Consider the following 17,706-nt stretch of genomic DNA (forward strand, 5'->3'; position numbering starts at 1 on the left):
CCAAGACTGATTTCAGCTCTGGCATTATTCATGCAATAAAATTCTGGGAAACTGTAGAATTATAATCACTTCAAACAGATGGCTAAAATTTTTAAGTCATCAGAGTAACTATACATATTTGGGGGTATAGTATATTTTGATACATGTACATAATGTATAAACCTGGATAACTGGTATATCCATCTCTTAATACCATTCTTTATGCTAGGAACATTCCAAATCCTTTCTTCTAGATACTTTGAAGTATATAATGAGTTTCTCTTAACTGTAGTCACCATACTATACTGTAGAACATTAGACCTTATTTCTCCTAAGCAAATGACTTTTAAAATAAACTTTGAGTTTATAAGAGTTAATAAATGAGGACTAGCTTGAACCTTTTCGTTTAACTCATAAGCTTCAGGAATTTGTGCAAAGTAGACTCATGGATTGAGGGGTTCCTTAGAACACAGCATGAGTCAAAACCGAAGCATGATCTGTGAACACACGTATAGCTGCACCCTACCACACACTTTATCACCACACACTTTATTAGTCTGATGTCAGTTTGAAGGGACACACTGACATGGACCCACAACGCTCAGGTGTTATCCAAGTTTCTTTCTCTCAGTGCAAATGCAGTGTCTCCCTTAGTAATCAACAACGATAATGATCGCTGTTGATAATTCCATTCCCTTCTGCTAGTTACACCAGCACATGGTCTAGTTAGCAGTTTTCCCTTAGTCCTTGAGAGCATCTTGTGGGCTGTGACAGTATGCTGCCGATTGTGTGACAGGTTGTGCTATACATCCGCACTCAGCAGCGTCCACATAATTTATTCTGTGGGCACCTGCACACTGTGGAGGTGGCCCAGGCAACACAGGAGAACTTCCTTCAGGGCTGAACTTTTCTTTCAGTCTAGAAGCTCTTGTGTGACCAGAACCAACTCCTTGGGCCGACCTACAGCTCTTGTTTGCTATGTATTAGAAAGGCTTCACTCGGCTGTCCTGAGAGACGAAGTCAGCCCCACCCTTCACAAGACCTTGGAGCCCACAGAGGATCACAGTGAGGTTCTATGGGAGCCTTCAGTGCATCCCCAGATGATAACTCCCAGCTAGTCACAGGCTGGCCAACCCTTATCCAACACTCACCCAAAGTTTCAGTTCAGTCCATCACAGAAATTTTGACTAGCCATGATTCTCCATGGCTAAACAATGAGACTGCTGGTTTTTAATTGCTAGAAATACATCATTTCCCCCTTTTTCATTCTCAATGAAAATGAATTTGTTGTCAACGAAACATATCTCCTCTTTGGCATTCCCCATGAACAACTTAGCCCTGGGTCTGCAGATCAGTCATTCAAGTGGTTTACAAGTCTTTTTTGTCTCTCCTCTACTAATATGGTCATCATATCCTCTCCAGTCATTGACCCAAATGATATTCCCGTCAGCGGGTTCCTATCGTAAGATCCTCAATGAGTTTCACTCCCTATAGAATTAAGTCCAGACTTTACTGTGATATCTGATAGCAAATCTCACTTCAACTGACATTTCTTTTGTTGTTTATTTTCAATGCTGTAATTTATTTTCATTGAAAATAAATTTTTTTCATATGGTATATTCTGATTATGGTTTTCCCACCCCCCTCCATTCTTCCCAGACACTCACTCCCCACTTACCAAACTCCCACATCAACACCTTTTCTTTCTCACTCACTAGAATACAAACAGACATCTAAAATAATAATAATAATAATAATAATAATAATAATAATATAAAGTCAAAATAAAAACAAATAAGCTGGAATAGGACAAAACAACAGAATAAAAAAAGAGCCAAGGGAAAAACCACAAAAAAAAACCATAGACGCTGAGACACAAGTGTTCACACAAACACAGAAAACCCATAAAAACAAAATCAGAAACAGTAATATATAAGTAAGAGATCTATAAGGTTAAAGAGAAGAATGCCCAGACAAAGCATTGTGAGACAGAAAAGAAGCAACCTTCAAAAAATACCATTGAGTTCCTTTTGTGTTGACCATCTACTGCTGGATACGGGGCCTGCCCTAAAGTGTGGTTTGAACACCCAGGTTTGAATACTCCATTGGAGAATGCTAAATTTTCCTTTATGACCAGTTATCAGTTGGAGATAGCTTCTGGGTTAACGACTGGGGCTTGTGTCTACTTTCCCTCTCAGCAGTTAGTCTTCATCAGTCTTAGACTTACACATGCCCTGTGTACACTGCCACAGTCTCTGTGAGCTTGTGTGTGTGTCAGTCTTGTGTTGAAGACATCTTATTGTCAAGGTGTCTTCTACCCACACGCTCTTACAATCTTTCTTCCTCCACTTCTGCAGAGCTCCCAATGCCCCGAGGGGCGGATTTGATAGCCATATCCCATTTAGGACAGGATGTTCCAAGGTCTCTCACACTCTGCACATTGTCCAGGGGTGGGCGTCTGTATTTGCTCCCATCTACTGCAGAAGGAAGCTTCTCTGATGATGGCTGCGCAAGACACTGATCTATGAGTACAGCTGAATGTTGCTGTAAGTCAACTTGCTGCCGTGTTCCTTTAGCAGAACAGTGGTATTTTCCCCCTAGGTCTGTGGTCTAGTTGGTTTCAGGCTCTTGCCCACCTGGGCAGTGTCTGCATGGGTCCCGTCTCTTGGAGCAGGCCCTGATTAGGACAAACAATAGTCTGTACACTCACGTTTGTGCTGCTTCTGCAACAGTTCATCTTGCCGGCGGGCCACCATTGTAGACTGCAGGGTTTGTGGCTTGGGGTGGTGTTTCCCTTTCTCTTCTGGTAGTGTGCAGCGTGCCTTCTGGTACCATGAACACCAGTCAGTAGGGGTGAAGGCTCTAGGTAGGCACCAGCTTGGCATCTCCATGTTCAGTGAGTTGCATTGGTGTTGTCTTCAGCAACAGAGCTTTACTAACAGGTTTTGGAGAACAGCCAATAGCCTTGGCAATATCCTTGGTTATTTGGGGGTTTCTTGGGGCCAACAACTTGTTTAAATGTGACCCATTCCTGATATTAGGGGTTTCATTTGGTGGCAAGAGATATGTCTAGTTGCAGCTTTGTCTTGCCCATTATTTGACTGCCTATATATATATGTGTGTGTATATATATATTTTTTTTTTAAGAAACTTCTACTGTATTTCAAGACCAACCCAGCAAACACACCCTTCTACCTCCCAATACCTCAACAATAAGGACTTCTGGATTCAAGGCTCTCCAAATTCAATCTGGCCTTGGCTTAATATAGAAATGAGTTAAGCTTGATGACAAGTTGCATTCTCAGCCCAAAACTTACCCTTTTAACATAAAATCTTTATTCAAATATAAATTTTCCTGAAAGAATTAAAAAGACATCCTTGGATCAGTACCTATTATGGTGCATTTCTTCGAATGGTGGGGAGTGGTTAGGGTTGAAGCCTGGGCCTTGTACGCACTAGGCAAGAGTTCTACCATTGAGAGATGCCCCAGTTCAGCTTTCTCGCATGTACACGTACCCTTACCTCCAAAGCTACTGGCTTAAAATTACTTAACTAGCTGATCATGCAAACAATTGTCTGTAAAGCTTACTGTGTGTCCTGTGTGTTGAAATTTGCATAGCCTGTTACCCCTGTACTACTAAGGAAAAACATGCTTTTCTAAGCATCCCAGTTACTGAAACACTTAATATTTGAGGGAGGGATAGCCTGTGGCATGGTGAGCACATACTGTATGGGCTGTATAATGTCTAAAACGCATAGAAATTATGAGGGGTGATAGAAAAGGCTTAGCAATTAAGAGTGCTTGCTGCTCTTCCGGAGGACCTGAGTTCAATTCCCAATAACCCTATCAAGCATCTCACAACTATCTTTAATTTAAGCTCCAGAAGAACTGATACCCACTTCTGGCCTCCTAGGGTACCCATACATAGGGGCACATGAACACACACACACACAGACAAACACATAAATTGAAATAAAAATAAAGCTTTAAAAAGGGGACTGAAAAGTTGAGACAATATCCATCCTTATAAAGTCACTTTCAAACTCATTTAAAATGTCAGAATTGAAATTTTTGTTCATGCCGTTTTATCAGATCTGACCTTTAAACATCACTCAAGGACCAAGCAGCACTCAAGTGAAATATGTTCTTGTCTTATAACCGTGACTTCAACATCAAACCCAGAGCTGAGAAATTAAAAAACATTTCTCTTGAAAGAACGAGACTAGTTAAAGTCATTGGTGATGGATGAAAACACAAACCTGTCATTTTTTATGTAAGAAATTCACTTTTGCTAAGAAGTGATTACCCCTGTGTTCTGTGCAGATTCTGTGGGCAGGGAGGTGACCACCCAACCCATTGTGGGAACATCAGGGTATGGACTAGCACAGGCCCCAAGTCCCACTCACTGTGCACAGAAGGAGGCTTTACACAAGAAGAGAAATGACTTCCTAGGTAAGTCTTGTTATTTCACAAATGCAGGCAAGCTTTAAACTACCACTGCTCCATTCATGATATAATCCAACGTCTCTAGTTTTTCCAGGAGATAAATATGGTGGGCCTATATGCTTATTTGCACATGTGTGCATGTGTGCGTGTGTGTGTTTGTGTGTGTGTGTGTGTTTGTATGTATGTGTGTGTGAATATTTATCTTTTGGGACAATTTTCTAAATCTGTCACTTCTTAAATCTGTTTGGAGGTATTTAGGTAGAGGATGCTGGTGGTCTGTTCATGATTTATGAACACAGCATATCCCTGACCATAGTGCATGCAAGCATTAAGAGATACAAAAGGTTACCTGGTAAATAGGATCAGAAATACAGCACTCCTCTCTACCCTGGAGGCTCTGATTAAGTAGCTCAGAGATGGAATCAGGAATCAACTCCTTAAAGATTCTCCAAAGTATGTTTATGAGACCATCCTTGGGAAAAACCATATTTGGTGGTTGAAAGGGGTTATCACTTACTGTATTTTTCTTTCAAGTTTTGTTTGTGGTGAAGGATGTAAGACAACAAATGTTCTACTGGAGTTTAAGGTGACCTGTGCATTTAGGTGATCAGTTTTTAAAATTTCAGATTATCAGTTAGTAATTATGTTCCCCAGAAAATTTCTGTCTTAGTTAGGGTTTCTATAGTTGTGAAGAGACACCATGACCATAGCAACTCTTTTTTTTTCCTTTTTTAAAATTTAAATTAGAAACAAACTTGTTTTGCATGTCAATCCCAGTTCCCTCTCCCTCCCCTTCTCTCCTGCCCCCACCAACTCCCTATCCCATCCCCTTTCTGCTCCCCAGGGAGGGTGAGGCCTTCCATTGGGGATTGTCAACATCTGTCATGTCATTTGGAGCAGGGCCTAGACCCTCCCCTGTGAACCAAGGCAACTCTTAAAAAGGAAAATATTTAATTGAGGTGGTGGCTTCAGAAGTTCAGTCATTATCCTCATGGCAGGGGGCATGGTGGCATGCAGGCAGACATGGTGCTGGAAAAGTAGCTGAGACTCCTACATTTTGTAGGCAACAGGAAGTGGACTATGATACTGGGTGGTATCTTGAGCATAGAAGAACTCAAAGTCTGCCCTCACAGTGACACATTTTCTCCAACAAGGTCATACCTACTCCGACAAAGTCACACCTCCTAATGGGGATCATTTTCTTTCAAACCACTATAATTTCTTTCCTTAAGAAAATATTCAACTGTAATTTCCATATCCCCAAGTAAACAGGTAGTGTTCAGAGAATGGTGGTGTCAGCATTACACAGTAAGGATACCACCATTAATCTGTGTGACCTAATGAAGCATCGGTGTCATTAAAGCATCTTTAGTCAAAATTTGTTTTGTTGATTCTCCTCCCACCCCACCCCATCATCTCCCAAGCCCCCTGTGTCATCCCTAATCAGTCTCCTTTCCAATTTCTTATCAAACTGTCCCTTTGTCCCAAACCATCGACACCTCTTCTTTTTTTACTCCTTCACCCACTCTTAGTCTTGTTCTAATTTTGAATCTTTACCCACATTTACACAGACATACATATGTATCAAGCCAGCATCTGCATAGGAGAGAGAACATGCAGTTTTTGTCTTTTAGTTGGAGTCACCCCATTTAATATAGTATTTCCCAGATCCATCCATTTTCCTGCAAATTTCATAAATCATTTTTCTTCACAGCTGAGTAAAATTTCGTTTTGTTTCTGTTCCACATTTTTCCTGATCCATTTGCCTGTGAATGGGCATCTACACTGATTGCATTTCCTTGTTATTGTGAATATAGAAGCAATAAACAAGGATGTGCAGGTGTTTTGTGGTAAGATATGGAGCCCTTGAGTATCTATAGACATCAAATTTAAAGTCATTACTTAAACTCCATAGGGTAGAAAAAACATTTTTAAATTGTAGAGGTAACTGCTGCCTAAGAGAAATACCCTAAAGTAACGGTTGTTTTTTTATGAACTAAGAATTGGAAAATAGTCAACGGGACCGCTGTGGAATAATGTGAAGAAGGCCAAGAACGAGGGATGGTAAAAGAGGAAAGAGGGTGTGTGGGAGACTGAGCTATCAAGGGAAGACCTATTACATGGATGATAAGATTCCTCTGGAAGAGTCTGGTCTTCAGGACTCGGTTGGCCTAAAAGCATCACACAGGAGGATTATTCCACATCCTGTCATCTCTTCTTCACATTGTGAAAGTGTGGAAGAGGGCCAGTCACTAGCAGCCAGGTTTTGAAGTGCACCATTTGGGAGCCAGATGTCCATTAACGCTAATTGGACCACCGGCCTCCGCTACATCTCACTGACACAAGGATGGCAGAGTTGCCTTGCCTTCTGCAGCATTAAAATTTAAGAATACCATCATCTATACAATAAGCCATAAAATATTCACAGGGACCTGTGCTCTGCTTTGCATTGCAACTCCTGAATGAGTCTTCAATAGCCTACTTAGCAGTGTGAAGAAACACCAATGCTCAATGCATTTCTCATACTTAAACATTTAATATATGCTTCTGGAACATTTGAAGCACTTATGAATGAAGTTCCCTTAAATTATTTTCTTACTGAACCTCTAGACACAGATATACCAACATACCTCAGAAAGAAGTAAGAGTGTTTTTCAATATATAAAAATTTAATACCTTCATTTCAGAAATTAAATACCTACATAATTATACATATGTCTATATAGATAAGTTTATAATGTACTCTAAGAGCCTATGAACATCATTAATTATTTATAAGCATATTGATTTATTTTTGGCTTTGAGTCTCAACTTAAGAGGGTAAATTTGAGTGAGCATTAATGTCACTCTTCATTGGATGAACTGTTGCTTAAAGAAAACAATTCCCCACTGGAATTTATAAATATCCATAATTTTTAAGTGAGGCAATACTATTAAATTTTTTCAAAGAATGAATCACACACAAAAGGAATCTTAGACTATTCTGGGTTGTCCACAGTAGAATCCACTCTGGCCAGTATAATAAAGGAAGGTTTTATTACTGGTAGAAGGTAGATTTCAGAATATTTTAAGTGACTTAGGAACTTTTTCTACTTTAAACTTCCGTTAGCAGCTCTGGAGAAGACACTGGACAAACTCTAGAAACGTGGTTTATCTAGGAATCAGGATCCCCACATCTGAGCAAAAAGTCACGTGGCTATTGCTCATATCTGTGCCAGGAACACTGATGCCCAAGCCCCCATCTCCCAATAAATTTCAAGTAGAAACATCATCAAGATAACAAACCTTCAGGATCTAAATCCATATCTACAGTCCAAAACAAAAAATGGCTGGAAAATTTGCTGTTTAGTTCTATTCTACTTGGCTGGAGAGATGGCTCAGCAGTTAAGAGCCTAGGCTGGCTCTTCCAGAGGACCAAAATTCCCAGCATCCACATGGCAGCTCACAACTATCTGTAGCTCCAGTTCCAGGAGATCTGACAAGCTCACACAGACATACATGAAGGCAAAACATCAGTGCACATAAAATAAAAAAATAATTGTTTAAAGAAAAGTCGGGCCGTCGTGGCGCATGCCTTTAATTCCAGTACTAGGGAGGCAGAGGCCAGTGAATTTCTGTGAGTTTGAAGCCAGCCTGATCTACAGAGCTAGTTCCAGGACAACTAGGGTTGTTACACAGAGAACCCCTGTATTGGAAAAAAACAGTAGTACTATTCTGCATAGAAAAAGTAGGCTTATACTATGAAGAAGAAGAAAAATGTTAGTGTGTGCTCAAGCTGAATTACAAGTGGCAATGCAGCCTCTTACCATGAAGTTTGAGGTACTTTGTCTAATATATTTTACATGATTTTCTTGTTTGACAATGCTTAGGTTGTCCAGCACTTACCCAATGTTTAAGAGCTGATTTGCTACTTTGCTCAAATGATCTTCATGCTGTTTTCAGTTCTACTCTCCTTCCGGGTGGACCTGAAAAACTCATCATTCAATTACTGAGTTTACAATACAAATTCCCAACTGACATGCTTTGTTTCATCAATATTAAATTTGTAACATGTTTTTCTGTGGGTGGTTTTTGTTTTCGTTGGTTGGTTTTGTTTCCTTGTTTGCTTCTTTTGAGGATGGAATCTCACAGGACAGCTAGCCCAGGCTTGCCATAAGCACACTATGTGATGTAGACCAGCCTGGACCTCATGGTAACCCTGATTCAGCCTCCTATGAGATGAGGTCATATGCCTACACCACAATAGCCAGTTCCTAACATGTCCTATGAGATGAGGTCATATGCCTACACCACAATAGCCAGTTCCTAACATGTCCTATGAGATGAGGTCATATGCCTACACCACAATAGCCAGTTCCTAACATGTCCTATGAGATGAGGTCATATGCCTACACCACAATAGCCAGTTCCTAACATGTCTTTGTTTCTGAAGGACCATGTGACTCTATCCTCCATCTGTTGCTTCTCTTCTTAGGGAACTGTCAAGACCAGAATATTTTTGTGTCTTTTACTCTTGATACACCACAGTCTGGCAAAATTGGAGCTGTGTTTCATCCAGCAAATTGCTAAGTGACCTGTTATTTTTAGGCATAGTCAAATCTTTTGTGTTGTTTTTCATTTTTGTGTGTTTGTTTTTGAGACAGGGTTTCTGTGTGTAGCCCTGGCTGTCCTGGAGCTCGATCTGTAGATCAGGTTGGCCTCAAACTCACAGAGATCCACCTGCCTCTGCCTCCCGAGTGCTGGGATTAAAGGCGTATGCCATTACCACCTGGCACTAGCATAGCTGAATCTTAAGAAAGAAAGAAAGAAAGAAAGAAAGAAAGAAAGAAAGAAAGAAAGAAAGAAAGAAAGGAAGGAAGAAAGGAAGGAAGAAAGGAAGGAAGAAAGAAAGAAAGAAAGGAAGGAAGGAAGGAAGGAAGGAAGGAAGGAAGGAAGGAAGGAAGATTTAGAAAGTAGCAGAGGGTCTTTCACTAATTCTGATAACCAAATGAGAATTGCTCTTATGTGTTCTAATGCTTTCTCCCTCCCTCCCTTCCTCCCTCCTCCTCTCTCTCTCTCTTTTCTTTCTTTCACATAGTGGATGCCAGGAAGTAAAATCTTCTATATACAGAACCACAAGAATTTGGCATGATCTTAATAAAGCAAACCATTCCCCCACCCCAAAATGAAAGGCCATATCACATACAGCAAGGAGATGATCCTCCCCAGCATCCATGAGCTTCCACAGTGCTCAATGAAGAAGCTGGTAAGCAATCCTTCCAAACCTAGCTTGACTGGCGTATATATGTTTACACATGTGCTGGGAAAAATACCCAATAAAAGTGGTTTAAGGAAGGAAGGCTTTCTTGGCTCACAGTTTGAGGAGACAATCCATCATGGTGGGGAAGTAAAGATGACTGGAGTGTAGAGCATGTACATTCAGGAAGCAGAGGGATGAGTAGTGACACTACACTAGCTTTTATCTTTTTATTTAGCCCAGAGTTCCAGCTTATATAGAAAGGTGCCATGCATACTTAATGTGGGACCTCTCATTTCAATTCACCCATCTGGATAATCCACCACAGAGGCTTCTCTTCAATATGATACAAGACCTTGTCGAGTTGACAGTCAATACTAGCTATCACGCCCAGAAAACAGGATAAACCAAAAGCCAGGAAAATGAAATCTGCTGGGGCCCAGGAGTCATTCCAGAGAGGTAGGAATAAGAAGTTCAAATATGTCTTTTTCTTTCTTTTTTTAGAGTACTGTGTTCCAATGGGCATTAATATTGCATCTGACTGCTATTTTTGAGAATGAACTGTGATACAGCTACTAAATCTTTTAAATGTTTGCATTTTAAAAGTCTAAAAAGACAGCTCAAAACCTCTAACTTCTATCATATACAAAGATTAACCCCACCTTCATGCATCGCCATCAGCAAGATGGTCGGTTAGAAACTATTGGCAAACCCCCACCACCAAAATAAATAGAGAATACTCCAGAAAAGCAAAACTGAAGCAGAAATTCTGGCGAACATGGGAGCCCAGGATAGCCACACACAAAACAGAAGGAAAGGCTGTGCTCCGGTACAACATCCCTCCAGGTGGAATGAGCCTAAGACCAGGATGAACTTCTTGTAGGAAAGAATAGGCAAGAGGGCTCTGGAAGACCCCATCACCACTAGACTTCTGTAACCTTAGATATGGAAGATTCTAGAAGGCTTCACGAACTCTGAACCCAACTGAGGGTGCTCTGCAGAATCTACATGTTGAACTCAACCCAGAAAAGGACAGCATGCTGTGCCCTGACTATGCTATGCTGCTACTGGTTTATGCCATTGGGACCAGAGCCATAGCTAGAATGCAGCTAGATCCAGGGGCAAGTACTCATGGTATGACCCTGTCTGTGAGGCTCGCGGACCACTGAACCATGTCCACCCCGTAGCACATCATCTCTCGGCACACCTGCTTCTACTGCCTGTGTTTAAGGATGAAACTGATACAAAGTCACTTCATCCCTGACCCATTCCAGCCCCTAGTGTAGCCTTTTGTTAGGGCCAATCAGTTGTGGTGCCCTGTGCCCAGGGACCCAGAGTTTTAACTACTGGGGCAGCCATACCTGGAAACCACTGCTAAGTACTTTGTCTGTTGGGGACCTGAGGCCTTTTTGTCTTCTCCCACCCAGAGAAGACCTACCACCCAGACACAGGTGAGTGAGCCCCTCCCTCTGGAAGTGCCAAGCCTCCAGCACACTAGAGCAGTTCCTCCTCTAGTTGCCATGGTGCTACCACCCCAAGGCTTCATAGAGCCAAACAGAGATGCTCTTTCTGGGGCTAAACTGACAAGCTGCCCTTCCACCCCACGGAATCAGAACCTTGGCTGAGTTTTGCAGCCTTCTCTTCCATGGTAGCCACGATGCCTTGTCTGCCTGAGAATAGACTACAGTTCAAACTGTTGAAGCACCCACCACTCCCGAGCCTTTGCTGAACTGCTCCTGGGCCCCTGGAGCCCAAGCTATAACATTCCCAAGCCAGCCTGAGTGTCCTGCTGTTGCTGCAGTTGGTCTGACAGAACACGAGCTTCCACACGGCAAAGCCCAGAGTCTCAACTCTGTGGGACTTTGTTCCCTAGAGCCCAAAGTGCCATTGTGTCCCCTTGTTTCTGGGTTCTGCAGCTGCCTTCTGTCCCCTGGGGCCTAAACATCCTTTGTTTCCCAGAGCCACACCCATAGTCGTCCTCTCCCATTAGGATCAGAACCACAGCTATGTGCCAGGCTTGGGTTACTCGGTGGTGCCCCGAGGAAGACTTCGCTCAGTGGGAGAACTGCAGTCAAGAATGCCTTGGGGGAGTGAAACTCTGCTTCCATTTCCAGGTATTTCTCCATTTCTTGGTAGTTTTCCAATGCCCCTGCAACCTAGCTCCAAAGGTCCTCTGATCACCTTTTTCCTGGGTACCATACTTTTGCAGCTGCCTCTGAGCTTTGAAAGACACTATACTGAGAGATGCTCTCATCTGTGGCTTCCCAATGTAAGGAAGATAGGAATAAGAAGATCCTTAGAGCCCTGTTCCTAAGCATCTACAACACCACTATCAGTGTCACAGATTCCTGCAACCCAGACCAAAGATGTTGCTAATGCTGAAGATATGGAGACTATCACTGCACTCCCTGAATGACGGTCACTGCCCGGTTAGCAACCTCAAGTCCATCTGCAGGCAAGAGTCTGCCTCTATGCAAGGCACTCTGGGGCCAGCAAGACACACACACACACACACACACACACACACACACACACACACACACACACACACACGAAGGAGATAATTTAAAAATAAATAATTAAAACTTTGAAAACTGAGAGCTGCCTGGTAACATTTGGAAGAGATGCCTGCATACCAGGTTTGCAAAAGTCAACACAGGGACACGAGGAAAACACACACAAAAGGGAAGGAAACACCTAAGGAACACAGAGGTTCTCCAGTTTCTAACCCTAAAACAGAGCTCTATGATTTTCCTGAAAAGAAATTCAAAGCAACAGTTTTTAAGACACTCTGTGATAAACAGATAATTCAATAAAATTAGCAAGAAAACTCACGACTTGAATGAAGGTTTAAAGAAGCCAGGTATGGAGGTCCATATCTGCTAATCCCAGCATTTGGAAAGCTGAGGCAGAAAATGACCATGAGTTCAAGGCCAGATTAAGCTACATAGTGACTACTCTGCACCTGCCAGGACTACATAGCATGATGACAGTCTCAAAAATTAAACTTATCAAAAAAATGTAAAGGGCTGAGGATATGCTTGCTATACATGAAGGCCTAGGTTTTAAGGCCTAAGACTCATATAAAAAGCTAAGCAGGGATGCACGGGTGCCTGAAGTTCTGTGCTAGAGTTGAGGGGCTCAGATGAAGATCACAGGGCTTGCTAGTAGACAGCCTACCTCCAGTTTCAGTAAGAGATAGCTCAAGGAAATAATGCAGAAAGTGGTAGAAGAGGGCCCTGAATGTCCTCTTCTGATCTCTGTACACACGTATGGATGTACACACACACACACACACACACACACACACACACACACACACGTCCATACACCACACATATGTGTGCACACACATGTGTGTATGTCCATTATGTCCATGTAATACACACAACCATATGCACATGTGCGTGCATGCACGTATGCACACTCACAATAAAAGGAAAGAAAAGAAATGTTTTAAAAAGATAAGGCAGCATAATAAACACCCAAATGGAAACCTTAAAAGTGGAGGATTCAGTCTATTAAATAAAAGTTACATCACAGAGCTTCAACAGCTAGCCAGATCAAGTATAAACAGAAAATCTGTGATTTTAAAGACAGCACTTTTGAACTAACTCAAGGGGGAAGTCAATGAAAAAAAGAGTGCAAACAGCTTGCAGACTTTATGGGACATGATTAAGCAAATAAATATTTTTACTATGGGAACATAAGGAAAGAGAATTTGAGAAAGAAAACGTGACGAAAAAGACATTTAAGGAAGTAATCAAAACATGGAGGTCTTTTTTTCTGGTTTTTCAAAACAGGGTTTCTCTGTATAACTTTAGAGCATGTTCTGGAACTCTCTCTCTGTAGACCAGGCTGACCTCGAACTCACTGAGATCTGCCTGCCTCTGCCTTCTAAGTGCTAGGGTTAAAGGCGTGCACCACCAACGCCGGACCAAACACTGAGGTCTTAAGAGAGGTGAACATCCAGACCCATGGAGTTCAAAGGTCCACAAACAGATCTAACAAAGAGGACTGCTCTTAGATACATTGTACTTATACCATTGAAAGTTAAAGACAAAAGAAGCATTTAAAACAGCAAAGGGGTCAATTCACCTAAACAGGAATACCCAATGAATCCATGAATTTCTTAGCAGAATCCTTACAGACCAGGAGAAAATGGGAGGGTATGTTCAAAATGGAAGAGAGAGGAAATGAGAAAGGGAGGGAGGGAGGGAGGAAGGAAGGAGGAAGGAGGGAAGGAGGGAGGGAGGGAAGGAGGGAGGGAGGGAAGGAGGGAAGGAGGGAAGGAGGGAGGAAGGAGGGAAGGAGGGAGGGAGGGAAGGAGGGAAGGAGGGAAGGAGGGAGGGAGGGAGGGTTACCAGGTAAGAGTATTGTGCCCAGAAAAGGTATCCCTCAGAAATAGTCTTTCACAGACAGAGAAGCTAGCAGCATACATCCTCACTGAACGCATCAACAGGAAAAGCTACAGAGAATCCCTTAGACAGAAATAAAAGTATTTACTACTGCAAATACATAGGGAAGTACAAAACTCACTGGCAGAAGAAAATGCACAGTCGATGGTGGCTGATAAATCACACACACACACACACACACACACACACACACACACACACTTCTACAATTCAAAAGAGCTGGAGACAATTAACTTATAACAAGCTCTTAAAGAATTTGAAACACACATGCATATATGTAAACATAAGTTATAACAGCAAAAAAGTTATGACAACAAAAACATAAATTGTGGAGAGCAGGGTAAAAGTAGGGTTTCTGTATATGAGAGAAGTTATTAGCTGAAGATAGTAGCTTATGCATTTGTTTATGTAATTCTCATGTGACCAAAAACAAAAAATGAGAGTAGATACATCAACAGCAAAGAGGAAGAAATGAAAACTACAGAAAATTACCAAATCCCAAAGACAAGTGAGGAAGAGATGAAAACTACAGAAAATTACCAAATCCCAAAGACAAGTGAGGAAGAAATGAAAACTACAGAAAATTACCAAATCCCAAAGACAAGTGAGGAAGAGATGAAAACTACAGAAAATTACCAAATCCCAAAGACAAGTGAGGAAGAAATGAAAACTATAGAAAATTACCAAATCCCAAAGACAAGTGAGGAAGAGATGAAAACTACAGAAAATTACCAAATCCCAAAGACAAGTGAGGAAGAAATGAAAACTACAGAAAATTACCAAATCCCAAAGACAAGTGAGGAAGAGATGAAAACTACAGAAAATTACCAAATCCCAAAGACAAGTGAGGAAGAGATGAAAACTACAGAAAATTACCAAATCCCAAAGACAAGTGAGGAAGAGATGAAAAGAGTAACAACAAAGCACCCAGATAGCAAACGCCAGGTTGTCCACAGTAAGCTCTTACCTCCCGGTGGTGACTCTGGATTGAAACAGGTTAAACTCACTAGTTAAGAAGACAGACTAGCAAAACAAACTGGAGGGAAAAAAGAACCAACTGCATGCTCTTTGTAAGGGTTGGGCTAAGCTTAAGGGATGTGCACAGGCCAATTGTGAGAGAGAATGTAACAAAGAGTAGCAGAGTGGTTCTATGGTATCTGATACAATGGACATCAAATCAAAACCTGCTGCAAGAAACAAGATCATTATACAATATTAAAGGAGTCAATTCATCAATAGAATGCAGCAATAACAAGCGAAGACTCTCCCTACCAAGAAAAGTCCAGGACTTGAAAGCATCAGAGTCAAACTGTACCAAACACACTAAGGAGTATTAACACCAATACTTCTTAAACTCAGGAGAAGATTCTCCCAATTATAGGTTATTGAGTCAGCATCACTTTGATAGCCACGTCAGGTAGAGACAACAAATAGGAAAGGAAGGTAGGTAGAGAGATTTTAGTTTGAATAAAATATTAGCAAACTGGATTCAACACAACATCAAAAGGGCCACACATTATGACTTAGATCTATCCTTGATGTTCAAACCTTTGCTAGCTCTTTGTAGTAAGAGGGCCTAAAGGCAAACGCTCCCTCTTAAGGTCAGAGTTAGGGTTCTAAATACCATTCTCTAATAACAAAAGCCACGTTTATTATAGGACTGGTGGGTTCTGGAGCTCTGGGCATGGAAAAGGTAAGGTGAGATTGGGAGTAAAAGTTAATGTTAGGGGAAATTTTTTTAAACCAGAGGAATGTGAGAGTTTCAATGGCCAGGGATGAAATGATTTGAGCTATACAGTAAACAGGAACAGACATGAATTACAATTCAAACAACAAAATACCTATTTTACACAAATAGTCATGAGAGTAGGTGTGCAGAGGAAGGAAAGGAAGATGCAAGCGAGGGGGCTGCGGAAAATAAACCACCACTAGATTACCACAGCCAAGTGTCACGGGCAAGCGCTAAAATCAGGGAGGAAGCCTTTCCCCTGGCCTCCGAGAATATCACTGACATTGATCAATAGCTTTGGTGGTTCCAACTGGTGTCTACAAATTCTTAAACACACTCACTTCGGGAGTGGAGTTTGCTATCCCTGGATGGGACCTAACCACTCCAATCTGCTGGGCTTAATAAAGGTATAGACAGATGTATGTTATGTAATGGTTCTATGAGAATTTAATTGAGGCCGTGGTGTTGGGTAAAGCTTTCCCGCTAGCCTGGTTCCAGAGCCGCATTAGTCCCAAATGAACACACAGGAGGCTATATTAATTATGAAGCTGTTGGCCGTTTGCTTGGTTTCTTACTGGCTATCTCTGACTTAAGTATTTACTCCATAATTGTTAATCTAAGTATTTCTCTTACCAGAGAAAGGGTCTGGACTTCTTATTCCTATGGTGGCTACATCGTGACTCCCTGTGTTTCTCCTTCCCAGAGTCCTCCTTGACTCCTAGTCCTACCTATCTTGCTTCCCTATTGGCCAGCAGTGCTTTATTTAATAACCAATAAGAGACAGATTTCAGAATGACATCTCCCATCATCTCCTCTTTTCTGTATAAAATAAGAGAAAGGTTTTAACTTCAACATAGTCAAATTATATATAACAGAACAGTTATCAAGTAAGAATATAGTTACAATATTTTGTTCATTAACATTTAGTAATATTTAAAGAAAGTATTTTATCATCTATCCTATCTGTATGAGTCTCAAGTCTTACATGTAGCTTATCTTTTATCATAGCTAAGGAAAACTGTGATATAACTATCTGTCTTCAACTCCATCAGAGACCACAGAAGGATAATATATAAACACTAGGATTGACAGAGACATCTTGCTACCTGGACAGTCACCCGAAGTTCCTCTGTAATGGCCACAGTGTGTGTGGAAGACTTTTCAGCAAAGTAGGAGATTTCAAACTGTTTGTATGCATTGGCAGTCTGTCAGTCATTTCTCTGTGTCCTGCAGAAAGTCTGTTAGACTCTTCCATGAAGCAGGAACCCTGTAAGACTGAGGTCAGCAGTCACTTTCCTGTAGGTCCTGCATGTCCAGTTTATACAACAACAGTCAAGCAGTACAGGCAAAGAGCAGTTTCTTGCCCAAATGGCTAATCTTGCCATGTTGAAAGCAAGCTCCATAATGAGTTTCTTCGATGTCCATCTTCCTCTCATACGTAATTGATATGCCAGGAGCAGACACTTCTCATTGTCAAGAAAAACCCTAAACCATTTTAAATGCCATTTTCTGAAGGTCTTTGAAAGGTTTGAAGACTATCTATCTCAAATATATTTCTGTATATCTAGAAAACCTAATTTACCTAACTATAAATTCTGACTAATATAAGTAACTATCTATAGTCTGTATTTAATTATGCATTATGTTTTAAAAGATCAGTATAAGCACAATATTTAATCAAGAGGAGAAATATACATATCACAAAATTGACCTTGAATTTGTATCAATAAATGAAAAACCATACTAATACAAAGTATTCATTTCCATACCATAATTCCCCTTTTACCATCAAAAAGAGATTTGTTGTGGTCATTAACCAACTATAAGCAACTCCATTCAAATAAAAACAAATATTTATAAACAATATGGGAATTTGGATATCGCTCATTCCAAACTG

The sequence above is a fragment of the Mesocricetus auratus genome, unplaced genomic scaffold, assembly GCF_017639785.1.
Source record: "Mesocricetus auratus isolate SY011 unplaced genomic scaffold, BCM_Maur_2.0 Super-Scaffold_100006, whole genome shotgun sequence".
Taxonomy (NCBI): domain Eukaryota; kingdom Metazoa; phylum Chordata; class Mammalia; order Rodentia; family Cricetidae; genus Mesocricetus; species Mesocricetus auratus.